The following is a 23,182-nucleotide window of genomic DNA, read 5'->3' as shown; positions in this document are numbered from 1 at the left end:
CACACTCATTGCACACATCAGTAGTCCAAGAAATCACATGCATTATATAAATTACGTATCAAAAAAATCATACAAATTAAAACATCCAGTTTTCTAATAATCAATTGTTTATCTAATTCTACTCATATTTTTTACCTTTAAATTTGCATAATCAAAGTGTTAGTTTTGCATTCATTTACTTCATCATTATACATGTTCATAAGCATTAAATGACAAAATCAAGTATCTGAAAATAAAGCATCACACATCATAAAATAGCATAATAATGTTCAGTGCATCAAATAATGTCCCGACATATTGAGTCATGAGTATCAAAATGATAAAGCATCAACTAAGCTATGATGGGTCGGGGCGAGGCCTCACATAAGAAATAAAGAGTTGATCTTTTCTAATGCTAAAACCCATGAATTTATGGTGTTTTAACATGTCACAATCCATAGAATAAAGTAAAGAAATTTGGAGGCCTAATTTGCCTAAAATTACTCTATAATTGAAGTCATTGTTCCAAAACATTCTGACCTTATTTTCACATATGTTTTAAAACTTCAAAATGGGTATCTAGAACCTTGATTGCCTTATGAAGTTTTAGTCTATACATAGAAATATATTATGTGTTGTCCCTAGAAAGGTATAGTAGACAATGGGTAGTTTATGGACAGTAACATAGTAGTTAAAGCTACAATCAGTTTTATGGATTAGTTAAGGTGTCAATGGGTTGTAATCCCAAGTATTATCAACATCATTTGAATTTGGTGAACCATAGGGTTATAAATAGGTGTTGATAGCCTAGTAAGCCTAAGCATAATTATAAAGAGAAGTAAAGGATGGTTTGAGAGCATTGTTTTGGGACCATTTCTTGAATATGTCCTCACTCTTCATCAATTGGTATCAAAGCTAAAAAGTTCTAGGCAAAGGAGAGTTTTATGGTTATGTATTTATGTTTGTGCATGTTGAGAGAACCTAGTTGCCCAAAGACTAGGTAGAGAGAAGAAGAGACCTAGGTGAAGCAAAGGTGCACTAGTGAAGGAAGATATGGATTTTTTGGAGAGGTACATGTGAGGTGAGGGTTCACAAAAGAAGAAACAAAAAAAAAGAAAATAGAAAGGAAGAAGGAAGATGACAATATAGAACGAAAAAATTCTAAGCAATAGTTACAAAATTTGTGTCAAGCTTTGAAAGAGTTAAAGGAAAATAAGGCCTACAACAATCAAGAGGGTAAAAATGAATAAATAAGTACACCTATGATTTTCTGACATCATTAATCATTGAAGAGGTTCAAAAGTACAAGGTAGATATGGTTTTCGATCATTTATTTATCATTTTGATGTGTTTGAGTCTAATGTTTAAATTAAACTAGTTGAAGGGTGTACTATTGTTAAGGTTAATGATAATGATGTTGATGTTAATGAAGAAATTTGTGCTCATCAATTTAGGGAAGTTGGGAATAAATTTTTAATTTATGATAATAATAAAGTTACTGATGAAGAGTTGCAAATCAAGACACTTTAGTTAAATGTTGTCATGTGGTAAGAGTTGCCAAGAAGATTGGAGAAGAAAAATACAAATTTCATGAGTAATATTGATATTATCAATTTGTTTTTGTTAATGATTTTGTTATTATGTTTATTCCAAGGAAGGAAATAAGAATCAGACTGGAAGGGGCAGCACATTCTCTTTGACAAGTCCAAGTACCTAAGTAGGAGGATAGGAAGGCCAAGGGTGAAGATGAAGCATAGTGATGGTGCAAGTTCCAGAGATAATACATTTCCAATACCTAGTGCATTGGAAATGCATACCAGATGTTTTGGAATTCAAAGAATAGGAGATCAAATATCATTTTGTCATAGGTCCTCACTCAAAGGACTTGAGTTTCTTTTCCATGGTGAATATGGTGTAAAAGCACCTAGTGAATTATAAGTCTTATGAAGGTGACATTGAAGTTATTCTCTTGATTATTTCATGTTTATGGTCTAATAAGGTCATATGGACCAATTGTAATAAGTTTCAATTCAAATTGTAAGGAATGTTAGTCATTAGTCCTATAAGGTCAAATATTGCTTTAGTATGGCCAAATTGAGCCAAGATGCCAAATATGATGTAAAATGATGTAATAAGTCTTATTGAGCCTATTTGATCATGTTTACAAAGAAAACTAACCATTTCGGATCATTTGAATAAGCTTGTGAAAAGTTGTCAAAAACTTGCAAAAGTTGCCTAACATCTTTGCAAGTTTGTTATGCATAATGAACAATTTTGTATCCCAGCGATCATGGAGGTTTGAAATTTAGTTATAGCTTTCATAGATTGTTTTCAAATGTTGATAAAGAGGGGAATGGTTGGATCTATGATAGGCGGTGGTCAATTTGGAAGAGTTTTGTTAGGAAAAAATTAATAAAATATTGATTGTTTTTAGATTTTTTAGATTTCTTGTTGTTGTAGGGCTTGGCCCAATCATGTATGATATTTAACAATCTAAGACCTATTGAAAAGTTTAGGGGTAAGAATTATCTTTTTGACAAGGTTGATTTCATGAATTTTGGTGAAGAATCAAGCGAGAAATCAATATTTTCCATTAACAAGTTTGAATTGATTGTTACACATTTTCCCATTTCTATGACTGTTGAAGCAAATTTTATGACTTTATATGATATTTTTTAACCTATACTTGTTTTAAAAATATGTAATTATGTACTACCTTTCTTTTGATACTAGAATGAATGATTTTCATGAAGATTCAAGCAAGATATGGCTTTTTATTGCTCTTAGGTGTGAAACTTGGATCAACAAGGGTCTGTGCACAAAAATTCTACTTGCTAACATTTCCACAATTCAAATTTCTAGTAACTTGGTTGAATTGGAGCCTAAGGAGAATAGTTTAACATTCTAAAGGCTTCTAATGTGAAGGAAGTTGTTTATAGGTGATTTTTGGTAATTGTCTATCTTAAAACTTCCAAAACACATATCATATGATGGTTGAAATGAAAGAGAGAGAAATATCATCAATCAACCTCATTAACAACACACATAACACAATGATTTTTGTATGTGGAAACCCTTATCTAGAGGAAGAAAACCACAGTGGGGATGAAACCCAAAATCCCTTCACTACAACAAAAAGGTTTTCCCTTTTAGGAGCTACATATACCATTTCTAGGGGTTTACCCTACTAGGAGTGATTTTATATTGTTAGGAGTACAAAAAATATCTACTAGGATCTACCTCACTAGAGAATTTAGAACTCCTTCTAGCAGTCCACCATGTTAAAGGATTTACATAAAAAGACTTGTTAAAGTCCACCCATGTAAGGGATTTTCCTTGTTTCAACTATTAGGAAACAAGGTGAATGATCTATAACTAGCATTGGTTTCTTTTTAGATCCAATTTTCTTCAACCACTCTGATATTGTTCAATCCTCAAACATTGCTTCTCACCTTGATCACAACCTCTTTAATCAAAAAATCTCCTATAGAAATCACCACTCATGTCATACTTTTATGTAGAACAACAAATAAATACTTATACCTAATGTCACTTAATCTTCACCATCCATTCAAATTTGAAACTTGTCGTGCTCACACCACATGTAATTCACATGTCATGATGTACTTAACATGTTTTCGACCACCACCTTGGTCAATATTAGGTTTTCTTGAGTTATCCCCTAGAACAGTCAAAACATGTTTGACCTTCTCTAACTTCTTATGGATTCTTCTCTTCATACTTGCTTTGATCACACAACTATCATCTCACCATATCTCCAACTGGGTATTATATCTTCTACTCTTACCACATCGACCATGCCATTCAATAATGAATAATCTATCACTAGAGCTCAAGAACATAATCTGTATTTTCTACAATGTCTTCTAACACTTAAAACCTTGCTCACCTATCATGATTACATGCATTGTGATCACACACATAGTCTATACCATTTTGAAGAAGTTTCACCCATGATTGTTCCACTTGATGTGCACTGCATCATGATCACCACCAAAATATCTAACTTATTGTTGTTTCTCCTATATAGTAGTTATGATACTTTATCATTTTCCTTCTCACCAATCACTTGCCTTGTCTCACCAATAACTTCATTTGGGTGTTATGACTATGTTTCCATCAATGCTAACCAAATACTCCATAGTTTCTGATTGCACCTTACAACCAATCAATCTTTATCAAATTTCTTGTCAATGTGAACAATCTTCTTCGTCAGCATTGATGACGAAGTCTATGTAAAAATGATTCGCCTTGTAGCTATTGACTCCCCCTTACTTATATTTTCTCCCCCTTTCTATTTTCTTCCATTTCTCTTGCATTGTACTTTTTACATGTAAGACATTCTCCCCTTTTGTTAACAATAACAGAGGTAGCCCATTCTTCTTGTTTTTCATTTTAAATTATTTGGTAATAGATAACCTACCAAAGACTTCTTTGAGATTGGCCTTGTTGAGTCCAATGATTCCTTCCATTATTTCTTCAAATGTTGTATAGTGATTATCTATCCATGTAAATATGTTTCTAGTTCTTACATTGAATCCAAAGTACTCATATCAGGTAAACCAAGTAGTCTTTTAGCATTCTTCACATTTTATTAAATCACCTTCATTGTAGGTGCAAGATAGGACTGTAACTTCAATAATGTAGTTATTATTTTTTCTTGTTTTTTCTATATTTTCTTTACCCTATATGTTGTCAACTTCAGAAGTCAAGATTGGATCAAACTATTCATTTAGATCAAAATATTCAATTAAAGTGTCAAGTTATTTTTGTGCCTCGTTCTTTCTCTTCTCCAAATCATTAGTAAACTATGACAGTCTTGATACTATGGTCAGTAGTTGACCAACATCTTTCAATGCGACCTTACTTCATCAACATGTTCTAATAAAGTTTCCCTATCCTTATTAATTATTTCATCAACTTTTCAGACTTTTTCTCATAACTATCATTTGTCGACTTCATTGCAACTGACTCCATATCAAGAACTTATTCTAAAATGGTTTAGAGTAGGGTATCCATATAATCTATCATACTTGGATCAGAATCATATTTGACATCAATTTCTAACTCTACTAGAATATCCCTAGTTGTTTACATCACTCTAGCTTTCTTGTTCTTTGCTCTTACTCTATCCATTTTGAACTTTGTCTTCAATTTCTCGGAGTATTCTACTAATTCAGTTGGATTCAACTTTGTGATCTCCAATATTCTTTAATGTGTCATGTTCTCCTTCTTCCTCCTCTTCATCTAGACTAATCTTAATGATAGGCTTGTTCCTCTTTCTTCCAATTGTACTACTGAAACTTAGGTTCATTTTCCTTGTGATTCCTTAGTAGTTTTATCACTTCCTTCTTTATATACGATCACCGGTTGACTAGGTTATACCTTTAGAGTGTGATCAACCTCTTCATATGTAATATCTTTTATTATCATTGTATCTCCATCGATTTTCTATATTTTCTAGTGTTCTTTATCATGACCTTGTTTAGGAGTGTCAAGTATAACTTCGCCAATAATCTATAATAGAATTTAGGTTTGAGAAAGAACAAGTTTATTTGTCCTACTTGGATAATTAGTATTTTATTTTACCTTTATACTTGTTCAAATTTCACTAGTGTAACCTTCATCTTCATCCATGCTTCCATAGTTTCATTATGTACAATTTGATTGTTACCAAATATAATTCTTATAGCTTTTTTTCTAAGTCTAAATCTTGCGTATGAGCTTCAACCATTATCTTGATATCTTCAAGATCCAATTCAATGACTACTTCCATAAGTACTATTTTCATAATATCTTTGTACAACTTCAAAGTTTCTCTTCATCTAACATCAATTAATTGATAAAGGGCTTTAAGCAATGTAGTGTATATTTCACTTAGTATTTTGCTGAACTTGTGCATGCACCATATCATTGTCTCTTCTATATTTTCTTTGTCTTCATTATTGCAAAGCTCATAGCATCTTGTTATGTCATCTACTCTACCACTGTCCATTATCTCTTTGACAATTTAATCCATAGTGGGGGCTTTTCTATCAGTCTCACCACTTCCCTTAGATTCTTTTGTTTCCTTATCTAGGGACATCATTATTCTTGGGGATTTCAATGCAAGAACCAAAGCGTTGCAGACTCCACTTTATGATCATCGCTTAGACTCCATTTGCTCCACTGAGATTGATCCTACTTCTTTAGGGCTTCATAGACTTTCTGAGGATGCTCTTGGGCCATTATCTGTGTATGGTAGACATTTGTTGCGGCTATGTGAGTCCTCTGATTTGGTCATCCTGAACGGCCTCTCCTGCTTCCCTAGTTCTGAGCTTTTCACATGTTGGCCTCATGGAGGTGGTGCTAGTGTCGTGGATTATATTCTTGCCCATCCTTCCTTCATCTCTTGTATTCACAGTTTCACTATTCAGCCCCTTTCCCTTGCGGATCACTCTCTTCTCAGCATGCATTGTAGCCTCTCCCCTCTCTTTGCGCCCTCATTCATGTCACCTCTTCATTCTTTGATGACCGCTCTTTTTCCCATTCGCTTCCATTTTATTGAGGGTGATTGCGAGCTCTTCTCTGCTCACCTTTCCAGACTCCTTAGCCCTCAAATTTCTCTAACTCATCTGAGACCACCTCCATGTTTGACTTGCTCGCTTCGAAAAAATTTGATTCGGCCACCCTTTCCATCCCTCACCGCCCTCCATTGCTCCTTCGCAGTAAACGACGTAATACTTGCCCCATGAACCAGTGGTTTGATTCAGATTACAAATCTCTTCATCGTGTTATGCGGTCTGCTTTTGAGGCTCACTCCACTAACTTTGCTAGCATTTGCTCGTCTTACCTACGCTTACTTCGGAAGAAGAAGCGTAATTTCAATACCTCCAAGTGTAAGTCTCTTTACTCCACTCCGATTCGCAATCCCCAGCTCTTTTGGCGTACTCTTTTCCCCCATCACCCCCCTCCGCCTTCCACCCTTGACTTTCACTCCCTTGCATCACATACCATGGCTCTTTATGATATTCCTGGGAAACCCTCCATTCAACCCCCCCTTTCATCTGCCTTTTCATAGTTTCCCATGTGTTTGAGGCTATCAAATCTATGAAGTGTAGTAGAGCTGCTGACGAGGAAGGTTTTTAGGCTGAGCTTTTCAAGTTTGGTTCCTCTATTTTGGGTCCATGTCTCTCTATTCTTTTTAATAGAGTGATCCATACTGGGTTTCCAGTTTCTTGGTCTAGGCACTTGATTCATCCCATTCATAAGACCAGGCCTATTTCTGATCCAGGGAACTACAGAACCATCATGATCGGGCATACTTTTGCCAAACTTTATGCCACTGCTCTGAATAATATGTTATCTGCGGAACTTGACAAGATTGGTTGTAGGGCCAGAGGACAGGCAAGCTTTCAGACTGATTATCAAACTATGGATCATATCTTCACTTTACAGGCTATTATTGAGGAGGCTAGACACAGATCGAAAAAAGTTTATTGCTACTTTGTTGATTTTCGTAAAGCCTTTGATTCTATTCCTAGGGTGGCTCTGTTTGAGAGACTTAGGGAGATCGATATTTCTGAGATGCTACATATTGCTATTATGAGACTGTATGAGACTATGGTTGGCAGATTTCAGACTCCTAATGGCTTCTCAGATCCTATCCACAGTACTATTGGGGTTAAGCAGGGTTGTCCTCTCTCCTAGATTTTATTTGGGTTATATATTGATGAGCTTGAGGACTTCCTCTTGAAGTCTTCACTCCCGGGTGATGGTGTTATCTTTATCAGGTTTTGATCTCGATCCTCCTCTTTGCAAATGATATTGTTCTCCTTGCTTCCTCTCCTGATGGGTTACAGAGACTTCTTGATAGATTGGCTTTATTTTGTGATCAGAGACAGCTGGTCGTTAATTTGGGTAAGACTCGGCACATGGTCTTTAATTTTTTAAAGACTTCTCATATTTGCTTCATATTTCAGGGCCAAAAGATTGAGATTACTTCATCCTATTTATATCTGGGTGTTTTGTTTGCTGGACCGCGGTTTAGTATGAGACCTGCTATTCAGCCCAGAGTTAATAAGGGTATGGGTTCTCTTGCTTTGCTTGAGAAACAATGCTTCAAACATCACTTCCAGGATACCCCGTCTAAGCTATCTCTCCTTGATGCCCTTGTTCGATCGACTGTTCTTTATGGCTCTGTGGTTTGGAGCCCTTCTCTCCTTAGCTCAAATTGGGCATTGATTGAGTGGGTTCAGACTTTATTTTTACGACGCATCATTAGATGTCATAGATCTACTCCCCACAATATCATTCTTGCTGAGTTTCGAGCTCATCCTTTCAGACTCGCAGCCATCTTTGACTTAGTATGGTTTCTTCATCGCCTTCGTGGGTTCGCTGATATGGTGGGTGATTGTGATCGTTACCCCTATTTAGCTTATTGCTCCTCAATTTCCACGGTGGCTGTTGAATCTGGTGCTCGAGCGTGGTGTTGGTATGCGCAGGTTTCTTCTTTGTTGAGTTCTATTGGGATTGATATTGATTGTGTCCCTCCTTTTGAGTTCTCTTTGGATGCCCCTGCTCATATTCTCCCTTCTCGGTAGGAGTTGAATGAGCATGTTCATCTTGATATTTATCAATGTTATATTACTGCTACCTGGGTTAGCCCTCCTGGTGGGTTACGCCCACGGATGTCATTTTATGCGAAACACTTTTTGGAGATCTCAGATGGGATTATTACCCGGCCAAGCTATCTCTCACGACGTTGGTCTCATGCCCTATGGATTTCTTTAGGTTCTTTCAAAGTTGGTTCTCACCATCTTCGAGCTCAGTCGGATCATCAGATTGCCAAAGAGGAGCGGACTTGTGTGTTCTGTACTTGTGTTCTGTACTTCGGGGGAGGTGGAAAATGAAGTTCACTTTCTTTTTTGATGCCCTATTTACTATGAGATCAGAGGGAGGTTCTTTTGTTTGTTCAGAGAGTGTTTCTCTCTCTATGATTTCTTCAGCTACTATGATCAGAGATGCCTTGCACTGTATCTTCGTGAGGCTACTATGCTCTGGGATGGTATGATTCTGACTTTGCTTCTAAACCCACACTCATCTACTCAGCTCATTACTACTTTTTTTACACCTTTATCCCTTTTGCGTGGTGTGAAAAGGCCCTCTAGCTCTATTCGGCTTGATGAGCCTTCTAGACATGTCAGATCCCGTTCTGCTTATATGCACCAGTGACACTTTTTTGGGAATGGTCAGAGATAGTATAATATTTCTATGCATCAGTACATGTTTCATGTTGTGACTGATTTCATTTTACCCATGAAAGCATCATAGTGCTTTTTGTTGCGTTTTGTTGCTTCTCTTCGGACACCTTTGCATGCTCCTGCTGGTTTCTGTCCTTCTTTGCTGTTATCTTTCAGTCCCATAGACCTCTTTCTGGTCTTTTGTTGGACATTAATATTATTATCTTATCTTATCTTATCTTATCTTCACCTAAGTCCTTTTTCTTGGTCCACCCTTTCTTTTTTTTTTCACTTGCTTCACCCTTTTAGTTACTTGGTTGATATGATTTTGGGTGGTCCAAATGATTTTCCTTTACCTTTTCTCTAATAAGTTCTTTTCGTTGAAGGTAGTGTTAGGAAAATAGATCTGGTTAGCATTTGGATGTGCTAGATATATGTTGTATTGATGACAGGTTTTTTCATTGATTGAAATATATATTTGTAAGTTCATGATAGACAAAGATTTTATGCGTCGTAAAGGATTATTGGAAAAATGAAGTTGGCACAAAATAGAAGCTATGTGAGCTTAGTATTATGTTCACAGATGAGTATAGAAGCTACATCTATGTTTTCTTGTATTTTTATTGATTATGATTGAGTTATAGTTCAATTGATGAAGACTAGTAATAGACAAGTGGGCAAGAAATGTTGTCAGGGACAAATGTTGGGAAATTGGTTGTATCTTATCACCAAAGTGGAATTAAGCTCAGCGAGATTGGATAGTGGTTGAAGACATGTTCGTGAAGCTATCTTTGTGTTAACAAGTCTTGGAGATCACTCTAAAGAGGTCACTCAAGTGAAAAATATGATATGCTTTACTGGCAGTTGATTGTGTTGGTGTAACATGTTGATCTTTATTGGAGATTGTGTTAATTATATTCTAATGCATGGGAATCTTATTGTAATAATTGTAATGGTGTTTAAGAAAGTGTGTATGCCTTAGTGAGGTCCTATATTACTAATTGTACATTGGGGAAGCCTTAATAGGATGACGTAATTAATTATTTAGGGAGGGTATAAAGGAAATATGTTTTCCTTGGTTAGATACCATAGTGATGATCCATGTATTTTGATATGATGCAAGCTTGAAGGTTGGATAATTAGACCATAATAGAGATTGGTTTGATACATGATTTTAAGCTTCAAAGGAATTCTATTGGCAATTCAGTTGCAATATTGGTTAGTTCAGTATTTTGAATATGTTATCCTGAAGGGTTGAGATTCATAGTGATTGGATCCATTTGGACACAAAGTATAGTTACTTCCCTATTAACCTTTAACATGGTTAGAACCTTCTCACAAGATTTGAAGGTATCCTAATAAGAATTTGTCCTCTATCAGAGACTATTTTGCCAATTTTTGTGTATTTGGCTCCTAATAGAGTCACATCCTTTCACAAGGAACTTATACATTATTACATTATCTTCTGGGTGTCATCACCACCAAGGTTTTCCCTCTAATCATGGGTTTCCCTAGTGAAAAAAGTATTGTGTCATTATGCATGGTTTACCTCTTGTTATGCTTCATTGTGTTGGTGATTGAAGTTGGATATAATAAGTTGGACTTAAGTTTAATTATTCATAGGTGTTTCACCCCCACCCCCAAAAAAAAAAATTGTGTGTGTGGACTTAACTTTCTAACAATCGGTATCAAAGCACCAAGTCCTCTTTGAAGGAAAGCTAAGAAGCTTGAGGATATCCATGACATGCACGAAGGAGAGTCCAAAATTTGATGAAGAAAACTATGACAGTTAGAAGGATAAGATGTGAAATCATTTGATTTGTCATGGGGATCTATTGGTTGATTATAGAGACAAAAATTTGTCTTAAGGTAAACAAGGATATACTTTCATGTATAGATGAGGAGAAGAAAATCTTCATGTGTAATATGCTTGCAAGAGAAGCACTGGTCACCACACTTCTTGAATCAGAATTTGTTGAGGTAAAAGGTCTTGGTCTTGCTTATGATATTTGATTAGATTAGAGAGATTCAATGAAGGAGATGAGCATACAAAGAAATCTAGGTTAAAAATTTGGAAATATAAGCTTTAAAATGCCTGAATGCAAGAAGATGAATCTGTAAGGTCATGTTCATAGGATCATTGTGATTACTACATGTATAAAAGGTTCTGGAGGAACTATATCAAAAGATGAGGTATGCTACAAAATTATGAGATCTTCAACTCTTACTTATGACAATAAGGTAAATGTATTGAAGAAGTTATCCCTCTTCTAGAAGGTTTTAACTGAGAGACTTTACTAGAAAACTACAAACTTTTCATACTAGTATATTAAGAGATAAGATTCCTAGAATTGAAATTGATTTCAAAGATAGCTTGCTGACAAAAAGTGTAAACACTAGTGGACTCTATGCTAAAGATTGGGCACAAATTTAAGGAGAAGAAAGGAAAATTGTTGAGGTTGTTTCATTGGTTGCAAAGAGAGAACCCAAAGGTAAGAAAGCTTTTGTTTGATGGCATTGTAAGGAATTTGGTCAGTTTTGTTTCATATGTGCAAAGAGAGAACTGAAAATTAAGCCTAGGAAACCTTACAAATCAAAGATTCCAAAGGATTGTCTGTATGCAAGTGATAATAAAACTGAATTTAAGGAAATATACTTCTTAGACATTGACAATGAAGATGAGATGCAATGTCACGAATCCTCCTTAAATAGAATCCCACAATTATATATAATAATAATATCACATGATTAAAATACACTATCATCTTAGGAATGAAAACTACTCAAGTATATTATTACCTTAATGAGAAGATAGAATCATCAAAAGGTAGTGAGTCAATAAACTCACAAAGATGCTTAGATAATTATGATCAAACCCTATAATACTAAAGGCCATTACATCATCATAAGAGACTCAACATTAAACATTTGTAATAACATTACCGACAATTATATCAATATATATTTTTAATCTATTTTAAAATATATTCTCAATTCATATTAAATATAATAATGATATCTATTTATAATCTAATTATAAATATTAATAATATCTTGTAATCCCAATTTTTATTATGTAATTATAGATATATAATTCCAAATTAACTTGTAATCACATAGCAATCCTATAAACCAATTTCAAATTAAATTGTACCCCATTTTCATTTTGTATCGGGTGGATCCCATCGAAAATGTCACGCCAGTCCCATTAGAGGCTTTTTCGATGCTTACATATGTGTGCCCTCCAATTAGGTTATGGGGAATGAGTAGAAGATCATATTAAAAAAGGATAATTAAACATTAGAGCAGCAAAGCGAAAAAGGAGGATAGACATAAGGGATTAATACCACAAATAAGACAAGGAGCCATGTGAATATGTGGGTAAGATACTTATAATAATAAAGTGCAGCCTAGATAATACAGTTTTGAAACATATATAATAAATAGGGGATAAAGCCCCTACTTATGGAAGACCAAAAATCATAAGCCTCTATTTTGATAACCATAAAGGGAAGAGGGTGAAATAAGTAAAGTTAGAGGGATAAATAAGTAAACTAAGAGAAGGGAGTATTAGGTGGTGGAAGGTTATTGGGGGTTAAATAGAGTAAGGAAGAGACTATAGTATAAAATAATAAATACCAATTTAAGTGGGTCGAAATTCAACGTTTGTTGGAAATTTGTTCAGCTCTCCCCTCAGGATTTGTCACAAGGGCTTAACCACCTCCTATGTACTATAAGTTTAGTCATTGTATCTGGCATTGACAAATCGGTCTTTTGGTGCAATGGAAACCCCACTCTAACAAGTGGTATCAGAGCTTGGTCATTGGTTCAAATCTTCAAACCCTCAGGTAACATTGAGGGGGAGATTGTTGGAAATTTGTTCAGCACTCCCCTCAGGATTCATGATAAGGGCTTAACTGCCTCATGTGTACTATAAGTTGAGTGGTTGTATCGGGCATTGACAGATCGATCTTTTAGTGTAATGGAAACCCCACTCTAACAACACTAAATGCATCTTATCGGTATATAAAATAAATTATCCACACACACACACACACACACACACACACACACACACACACACACACACACACACACACACACATATTATTCAGGACTTTAGATAAAAGGAGTGAACATATTTTGGGAAACAAACTTCATATATTTTTAAGGAAAAAACTAATTGATGTATTTACAAGTCTTTTAGAGAATACATAAAATCTGTCTTAAACATCAAATTATAAATTATAAAGCATTAAAGAATTAATACCAAGAAGGGGATATCACATAGGATTTGTTGCTATTAAGGGAGGAAGTCTCATTAGAGAAGAAATAGCACATGTATCACATGTTGAGAAGAAGAAATCTAATTGATAATAGATAGTAAATGTTCACATTACATGAAAGGTGACCAATATAAATTTATTGAGTTTAATAGTTATGATGGTGGTGTAGTCGGAGTTGGTAACAATGCTCCTTATTTTATAAAAGAAATGGATCTATCACACTTATGTTAAAACTAACACTAAGGATGTATATTTTGTTGATCACTTAAAACATAACTTGTTGAGTGTTGGGATACTTCTTGATAAGGGCTACCATCTACAATTCATTGGGAAGACATGTACAGTCAAGGACAAGCATGGGAAACTAACCGGTTCATGTACAAGAACCAGAGGTAAAAAAATTTAGTTGAATCCTACTAAGATAAATTGCTTAGTTGCTTAAGTGGATGACAATTATGGAATAGAATATTTTGTCATATAAACTTTGATAATATTGTAAAGGTGTGTAATTTTTGTGTTGTAAGGGATCCATGTTAGAAGGTTCCAAATATTGTGAAACCTTCTAACATGATGTGCAAGGAATGTGTGATGGCTAAAAAAAAGAAGAGTTAATTTTCCAGCAAGACATTCACTACTTTAGAAAAGTTAGAAATTGTTCATACAGATTTGTGTGCTCCTACAAAGACTAGAACTTTCTATGGAGAAGGGACCTTTATTATTTTCATTGATAATTTTACAAGAATGATGTGGTTTGTATTGTTTAGAGAGAAATCAAAAGCTTTTGGCAAGTTTAAGATATTCAAGGCTAAACTTTAAAATAAATTTGTTATGAGAATCAAATGTTTAAGGTTTGATAGAGGGGGAGAATTTACATCAAATTAGTTTAACACTTTTTGCGAAGATAATGGAATTTGTAGATTAGCTACTACTACAATATACACTATGAATAGAGTCCATATCAAACAAGAAACACGTAAGACACCATATTAGTTATGGTTTGGTCATACACCTACTATGAAATAATTAGAATTTTTGGTAGTAAGTGTTACATCAACAAAGAAGATGGTATAGGGAAGTTTGACCCTAGTAATGGTGAAGGCATCTTTCTTGGTTATTCTAATAAGAGCAAGGCATATAGAAGTTATAATCAGAGATTAAAGAAGATTGTTAAGAGTGCAAATGTAAGGGTTGATGAGAGATTTCAAGTGCAAGAGAAGATACTTGATTATGATTTAGATTACAATTCAAATTGTGCTAGTGCAAGTTAGAGACCAATGTTAATCAAAATATAAAACATGAACAATTATATGGATTGGATAATGAAATACACTTATAGATTGAAGATGAACCTAAAGACCTTAGAGAAGACTAAAGGACACCAAAGTATGTTGTAAGGAATCATCATGAAGATCAAATCATTGGTAATGCTAGCAAAGGACTAATGACAAGAGGTAAGGTAAGAGAAGAAACTTGTTTGATTTCACAAGTTGAACCTAAAACTACTGATGAGACATGCAAAGATGAATTTTGGGTAAATGCGATGAAAGATGAACTTGATTAGATGGAGAATAATAATACATAGGAATTGGTTCCTAGACCTAAATATAAGAATGTCATTGGTACAAAATGGGTTTTCAGGAACAAGATAAATGAACAAGGTGAACCAAGCAAGGGTTGTATGCAAAGGGTATCACAACAAGAAGGTATAGATTTTGAGGAAAATGTTGCTCTTGTTGCCAGATTAGAAGTTGTTGGAATGTTTTTGGCTTATGTATCTAACAAAAATTTCAAGGTATATTAGATGGATGTAGAGTTAGTTGTCTTGAATGTCAAACTTGAGGAAGAGGTATATGTTGAGCAACATGATAGTTTTCTACTAACTAAAGACAAAGACAAGGTGTAAAAATTGAGGAAAATATTATATGGGCTAAAGCAAACACCTAGAGCATGGTAAGCAAGGTTAAATAAACATTTACTGAGTTTGGGCTTCAAGAAAGGTAATGTAGACACTAATTTTGTATTTAAGAATAAATTGAAATGATTTGTTGATCATTGTTGTATTTGCTGATGACACCATTGTTGGAGGCAATGATGAAGCTAGTGAGAAGTTTTCAGATGAAATGAAGAATGAATTTGAGATTGGTGAAATAAAATATTTTCTAGGACTGCAAATAACACACAATAAATGTGGCATTTTCACATCTTAGGCTAAGTATCTTAAGGATTTATTATCAAGATTTGGTTTGGAAAATTACAAACCTGTTGGAACGCGTATAGTGAATAGATGCAAATTGTCAAAAAAGGATGAGTCATCTAGTGCTATAAAGACTCCATACATATCTATGATTGCATGATTTCAAAACTTGACTCATACAAAGCCAAACATGGCACATGGTGTTGGAATAGTTGTAAGATTTCAAGAAGATCCTAAAGAGACACATCTAGTAGTAGTAAAAAGAACACTTAGATATTTGAAGGAAATACCGGACTTTGATTAATTGTAAGATAAATCTACTGATTTTACATTGTGTGCATATATTGATGTTGATTGGGCAGGCAATGTCGACGATAGAAAGAGCACAAGTGGTGGTGAATTCTTTATTGGTGGAATATTGGTTTCTTGGCTAAGTAAGAAACAAGATTGTATTTCACAATCCACAACAGAGGCAGAATATGTTGGAGCAATAAACAATTGTAATCAAATCATGTAAATGAAGCAAATGTTGAAGGACATTGGTGTTAAAAAATTTAGAAGCTATGGTTATGCATTGTGATAGCACAACCACTGCGACTATGTCAAAAAAAAAGTTTTACATTTGAAGACTAAACAAATTGCTATTAAGTATCATTTCCTAGGAGAGAAAGTTGCAAAGAAAGAGATCAAATTAGAATATGTGAATACAAAAAAAACAAATAGAAGACATGTTTACGAAATATTGGCTAAGGACACCTTTCAGTATCTAAGAGGTATGTTTGGGGTAATGTCGCCACCTTATAAAGAGTAAAATATGCAGCATTGCATTGGTCTAGTACAATCAAAACACTATTCATAGACCTAGATGTAATGTTTGGTACTACTCCTTAGGGGGAGTAATCACATTGGGCAGAACTAATTTGGAGTTCTTCTACAATGCTTTCTAGCATAACGTGTATGCTGGCATTGGCATATATTTTCTTGGTTGCAAATTGGCTTGATCTAATGCAAGTATTTTGATGAGGATGTTCATCAAAGATTGGTGCATTTCAAATGTATATTTGCGTTGGTAAACAGATTTGTCACAGTAGAATTTGCCCAACGGAGTGTGTGGCAAATTGTTCACAACAGTTGGATAGGCCCTTGGTATGCGGCCTTCCTCTGCGTTTAGAGGGGCAGCTCCCTCGTATGATATGATTTTGAAGCTTTTCGAGTAAATAATCTAAAACTAAAAGGTGAGAAAGCTCATGATGACGAATGCACCACACGACTCCAAGGCTTTCCCAAACTACTAAATTAAAACCGCTAATAACAACAATCAAGATCTACGCATGAAAACTATTACTAGCACAATGTTGATCCACAAATTCATAAACATCTACACCATACCATGAGAATGCTCACTACAAAGAGAATCAACATTTCTAACAATTTAGATTCAGAAGAAGAAAACTCAAATCGCATGTTCCTTTATTTTCTTGCACCAAGAACCTAATAGGAATTTTTGATTACAAAGACAAAATCTGTACATACTTTCCAAATATCATCTCCTAACCAAAATTTTAGCATAGTGCTCCCTTTTTCTAAAACCAAAAAGTCCCTTTACAAAGCCAATAAGTGTCCTTATATAGACATAGAGGTCAATAACTACCTTTTCGTGGTTAATAACCACCTCCAGAATACATGATTTGGGTAAGGTTAATTAAACTCAACAAAAGTAACCAAGAATGATAAAATCCTTAGCATATGGCCAAAAGTAATAAAAATCACTATTTTCAAGCATAACACTTTGTAGTATTAACTTTGATGAATAATTAGAACTTGGACTGTGTCAAAGAATTTCTTCATCTAAACTTTGATCATAGATCCACCACTCTTCTAGATGATGGCGCCTCCTTTAGCTTTACAAATAGAATCAAAGGATGAACTTGATGTCAATGGCTATAGCCAAGGTACGACTACAACCAAGGTGGCAGTTTAGCATTCATTCTCACTATTTGCAATTTATTGAGATAAGCTTAAGACATGTTGAACACTCTATTCTGTACACAACCCTCAATCATTACATGTGATAGCTTGAAGGTCTGGTCTAATAGTTATGTCTCACTCTTTGATCTCACATCTCATTATTATAAATTCCATCGTTGCTTCGAAACATTGTGTCAAATGATTCCATGCTCAACCATTTTCCATGCATCAATGTAATTATGTTGTGAATCAGGTGTTTGTGGGATGTTTTTATGTCTCCCTCAAGACTCAAAGCTTCTCCAATAGGCAAATTGAAGATTATATCGTTGTTTCATGTATCCAACACTAAGTTTTGGGTCATATTTCAAATATTTCTTTCCTGTGAGTTGGAGATAAGTCATACACTTTCTATCAAATAGATCATGTGCTCATGCTAGAGGTAAGATTCGGGTTTGATGTTAGCCTTCAAAGAATTTGAACCTTTCCAATGAATGTCTTGACTTTATCGATCCGTCAATGATTCCATGAGTCTCTTTCCTCAACATACTCAATATTGAGATAGTCCATCTTCATCTACGTGTATGCAGAAAGTAAATCATAAGCACTTTGATTGAGGCTCATTTTAGCAAACTCTTTTCATGAGGGCATCCACTAAATAAGCTCGTGTTAGAGCAATGAAGGCACTGTAGATGTGACATCATATGAAATGATAAAGGCAATTTTTCAACCAACTTCCCCATGCAAACCTTCATGAGTTGGTTCACGGGTTTCATTATCACTATGCCCACCACGATTTGAATGATGTGGAGCGTATAAATCAAATTGTGTTCCTTGATTATGTTAATCTCCTCCACGCGCGGCTTGAAGATGAAGAACTTGGAAAAGCAACTATGATGCTTTTCAGATAGGGTAGAGTCATGTTCTTCAATAGAGAGGGATTGCACTTCATAAGATCTCGCCATTCATCTTTATCAATCCTTCCATCTCCATTTGTATCTGCTTCCTCAAAGGTCTTATCCAAAATCATCTCAACAACATCATCTAAAATATTCATGTCTGATTCAGTTAGAAGAGCCATCACCATCTGTTTCACCTCCTCACGCTCAATGTACCCAGTCTGTCTCAGGTCATACAGTTTAAATACAAACTCCATTTTTCTCTTCCTCAGATGCATTCGGATGGAATGCACTCAATGCTCTGACAAATTCTCCAAATTCTATCACTCCATTACGCTTTTTTGTCAAAAAAATCAAATACCCTATCAGAAAAAAAAAAAAAAAAAAAGGGTTCTCCTTTTGAGAGCTTCTAAAGAGCGCCAGCTGAAATTCTTCCTTGTGAATCAGCCCATCATCAATGATATAACTACTTATTTTCTTGAATAGTCCATATAAGGCTTGAACTTCACTCACACTAAAGACTATCTTTGCCACAAGAAGAACAAGGTCTTCATATCCAGGTGGCTCCTTAGTTGTCTTGGAACTAGCACAGCCCATACCAAGATCTATTGCATGATACAATCACACTGCATGTCAGAGTCAAGCTGACACAACACTTTGTAATATTCCAAAATTTCCTGCTTTCGCTGCTTCTCATCTACTCGAAGAGTTCCAAGGTCTCATTGCCACATCTATGAATTGAATACCCTGTGATCATCGTAGACCCTGAGACAACATCTCATTGATACATTTTATCAAACAGATAGCATGCTTTTCGAATATCCCCACATTTTGTATACATGTCTATCAGGGCACTTGCAACTATAACATTTAACAGAAAACCATTTTCTACTACGGTCTGATAAATGTACATGTCATGTTTCAATGCACCCATTTTAGCACAGGTCGGGAGGACACTGGCAAACCTTGGAGGCAACGTTAGATTTTATCTCTACTAATCCTCTGCACAAACTCATCCTCGACTTCTCATAGAAGAATTTGAAATAGGTTGGAGAAATTTTCAAACAAGTTAATAACCATCTCAGAGAGGTTAAGAAACACACGTTTTTGGAGAGGTTAATTAACCTACTACAAAATGCATTATCATTAACCTTTTGAGAGGTTAAGAAAAACGTGTTTTTGGACGTTATCATTAACCTTTTGAGAGGTTAATGGTTAATGATAGACTTGAAAACACGTATTTTCGGTCTCTCCATTAACCTGTAATAACTTGAGGCTTAGAATTCGGATTTTAAAAATTTCAATTGTTGTGCGGAGCTGGGAATGAGCCGGAGACATGGAGATTTAGAAACTCACAAAATTTAAGAGATAAAATGGCCAATTTAAAGCTTAAAACTAGGCAAGTTTCAAAAATTAACCGAGGCTTATAAAATTGAAACAATTTTATAACCGGGCAACAATTTGGCATACTAGCACCTTTGTCATTGATGTCAAAGGGGGACAAAACAATGAAAAACCTTAAGAAGAATCTATTGATGTCAAAGGAAGTTTTCAAAGGTTGTATATGTTTAGGATATTCAAAAAAATTTATTCGGATGGGAGATTGTTAGGGAAGTTGTATATGTTGAGGATATTTTAAAAAGTATTGGCATTCATAGTTTTTCATCATATGTTTCCATCAATGCCAAAGGGAGAAATTGTTAGGAATACAGATTTGGTTAGCACTTAGATATGTTAGTTATGTGTTGTATTGATGACATGTTTTGTCCTTTATGACAACATATGTTTGTAAGACAAAGATTGTGTACATTACAGAGGATTATTGGCACAATGAAGTAGGCACATAACATGTTAGGCTATGTCATCTTAGGATTATGTTCATGGATGAGTATAGACTCTACATATATGTCCACTTATGTTTATGTTGACTATTAGCTGAGTTATAGTTCATTTGGTGAAGATTGGTAGCACAACAATGGGCAAGATATATTGTCAGAGATAGATGTTGGGAAATTAGTTGTATCTTATCAAGGAAATGGAATTAAGGTTAGCAAGCTTGGATCATGGTTGAAGACATGTCTGTGAAGCTATGTTCATGTTATTACCAAGTCTTGGATATCATTCTAGAGAGGTCACTAAAGTGAAATGTGCGATATGTTTTACTACTAGTTGATTGTGTTAATATAATATGTTGATATTTATTGAAGATTGTGTTAATTGTATAATAACATATGGGAACATTATTGTAATGATGCTTTAGAAGGTGTGTATGCCTTAGTGAGGTCCTATGTAACTTATTGTGTATTGGGAAAGCCTTAACAAGTCGACATAATTAATTATTTGGGAAGGGTATAAAAGAAAGACGTTTTCTTTAGTTACATATCATAGTGACGATCCATGTATTGCGATATGATGCAAGCTTCAAGGATGGACAATCAGATCATAACAGAGATTGATTTTTGAGCTTCAAAGGAAATTTTTGGCAATTGAGTTGCAATATGGGTCAATTCATTATTTTGAATATGTTATCCTAAAATGTTGAGCTTCATAGTGGCTAGAGCAATTTGGACAGTGAGTCTAGTTGTTTCCCTATTAACCTTTAACATGGTTAGAGCCTTCTAACAAGGGTTCAAGGTTTCCTAATAGGGATACATCCTCTAGCAGGGATTGTTGTACTAATTGCATTGTAATTGGTTCCTAACAAGGTTGTGACATCCTTTCACAAGGAACTTATATGTTAGTACATTATCTTGTGGGTGTCATCCCCATCAAGGTTCTCTCTGATCAAAAGTTTCCCTAGTAAACAAATCATTGTGTCATTGTGCATGGTTTATCTCTTGTTATGCTTCATTGTTTTGGTGATTGAAGTTGGATATAATAAGTTGGATTAGAGTTTAATTGTTCACAACTAATTCAGAACAAATTCACAATTGTATTTAAGAATAAATTCACAACTACATTGCTTTGTCTTTGATCACAACATGTGTTTGTAAGTTCATGATAGATAGAGATTGTGTACATTGCAAAGTATTATTGGCACAATGAAGTAGGCAAAAATTAGGTAAGGTATTCAAGCTTAGGATTATGTTCATGGATGAGTATAGATGCTACATCTATGTTCACTTATATTTATGTTGAGTACTAGTTGAGTTACAATTCATTTGGTGAAGATTGGTAGCAGACCAATGGGAAAGAAATATTGTCAGAGACAGATGTTGGAAAATTCGTTTTATCTTATTAGCAAAATGGAATTAAGATTAGCAAACTTGGATTGTGGTTGAAGACATGTCTGTGAAGATATGTTCATGTTATCATGTCTTGGAGATCATTTTGGAGAGATCATTGAAGTGAAACGGGTGAACTATTTTAGTAGTAGTTGATTATGTTAGTATAACATGTTTTTTATTAAGAAAACAAGTTTTTAAGAGACCCTGAAACCTAGATACAGAGCATTTGCAAAGCCAACTAGCCTGCAAACAAAATCAAATGATATGCATAAGTTCTACAAAAAAGACATAGGACACAGACAAAAAAGGGGGATCTTGACATCTCATCACCTCCACTCACCCTTGTTGGTGGTCAAAGGGAATCAACTCATGATAACCTAACCATCCAACAAAAATAGAAAGACGATAGAATTAAGATTTTCCCTTAGCCCCCAGCTTGTGGGAAAAAGGAGAAGATTTGGATGGAAACTTCTTCGAATGTTTTCCTTTTACCATAATCCATGCCTACTCAATCTTGGCAGCCACAGAATGCTAGGCCAACGAATCAGTAGAGTTGATAGCACCAGCAGCCCCAACACCATTAATGACATGGCCAATAGTTTTAGAACCAACAACACCAGATCCACCATTTAGGACAGGTCCATCAGCTTTAGATCTTCCCTTAGAAGCCACCAAACTGTTACACTAGGATTCTCTAGCAACAAAAGACTCTTCAAGCACATGTGGGGCAGAGGCATCAACATTGATCCGATCAGCATCAGCAGCTATAGTAATTCCATGGGTCTACACAACCATCCACAGAATGGACAAAAGTATAAATATCCTCCTGACCAAGACCATCTACCATCCCATGATTAGGAGATGGATCAACCTCTCCTTTTGGACAATCAACAATAGCCTTTGCGGTAACTTCAACCACAAAAGACTGCCTCTTGGACACTAAATAATGTTGCAACAAAGCACCCTTGGCTCACACTTTGTTGCAACGTGCCCAATATTGAAGCAAATTCTGCACATAAATGGAAGACCTTCATAGTCTAAAACTGGAATCTAGGATCCAATAGGACTATGTAGTTTGATGTGTGACAGAAGGCCTTTGGACACATCAATATCCACAAGAACTCGAACATTGGTAAAATGCAAAATGTCATTTGATTTTGAGTCCACCATTAAAAAATCACCTCAAGCCTCACCTACTTCTTCAAGAATAGAATTATGCCAGAGATGAAGAGGGAGGTTAGGAAGTCATACCCATAAAGGCATTTTGTAGAAAGATTTAGTGACAAGATTGAAGTCTTGGTGCCAAGGTTTGATCATCAGAGGATAATGATTCTCTCATGTGAAAAAATGGTCGCATAGAAAGGTTTTCCTATCCTCTGCTACATCAAAT

At 35.1% G+C, this 23,182-nt stretch overlaps 1 long non-coding RNA gene and 1 pseudogene across 1 annotated transcript in view; both read right to left on the bottom strand.

The window, feature by feature from the left end:
• The window catches only part of LOC149551955 (uncharacterized), a 59,028-nt gene that overhangs the window by 33,597 nt on the left and 2,249 nt on the right, over nucleotides 1-23,182 (bottom strand). The gene's annotated exons all lie outside the window — the stretch shown is intronic.
• Nucleotides 18,505-19,244, bottom strand: LOC149551956 (calcineurin B-like protein 4 pseudogene; annotated as a pseudogene).

Source organism: Cupressus sempervirens, chromosome 6, assembly GCF_028749045.1.
Source record: "Cupressus sempervirens isolate cs-2001-9-10 chromosome 6, ASM2874904v1, whole genome shotgun sequence".
NCBI classification, from domain to species: domain Eukaryota; kingdom Viridiplantae; phylum Streptophyta; class Pinopsida; order Cupressales; family Cupressaceae; genus Cupressus; species Cupressus sempervirens.
This window is presented reverse-complemented; position numbering and strand designations above follow the sequence as displayed.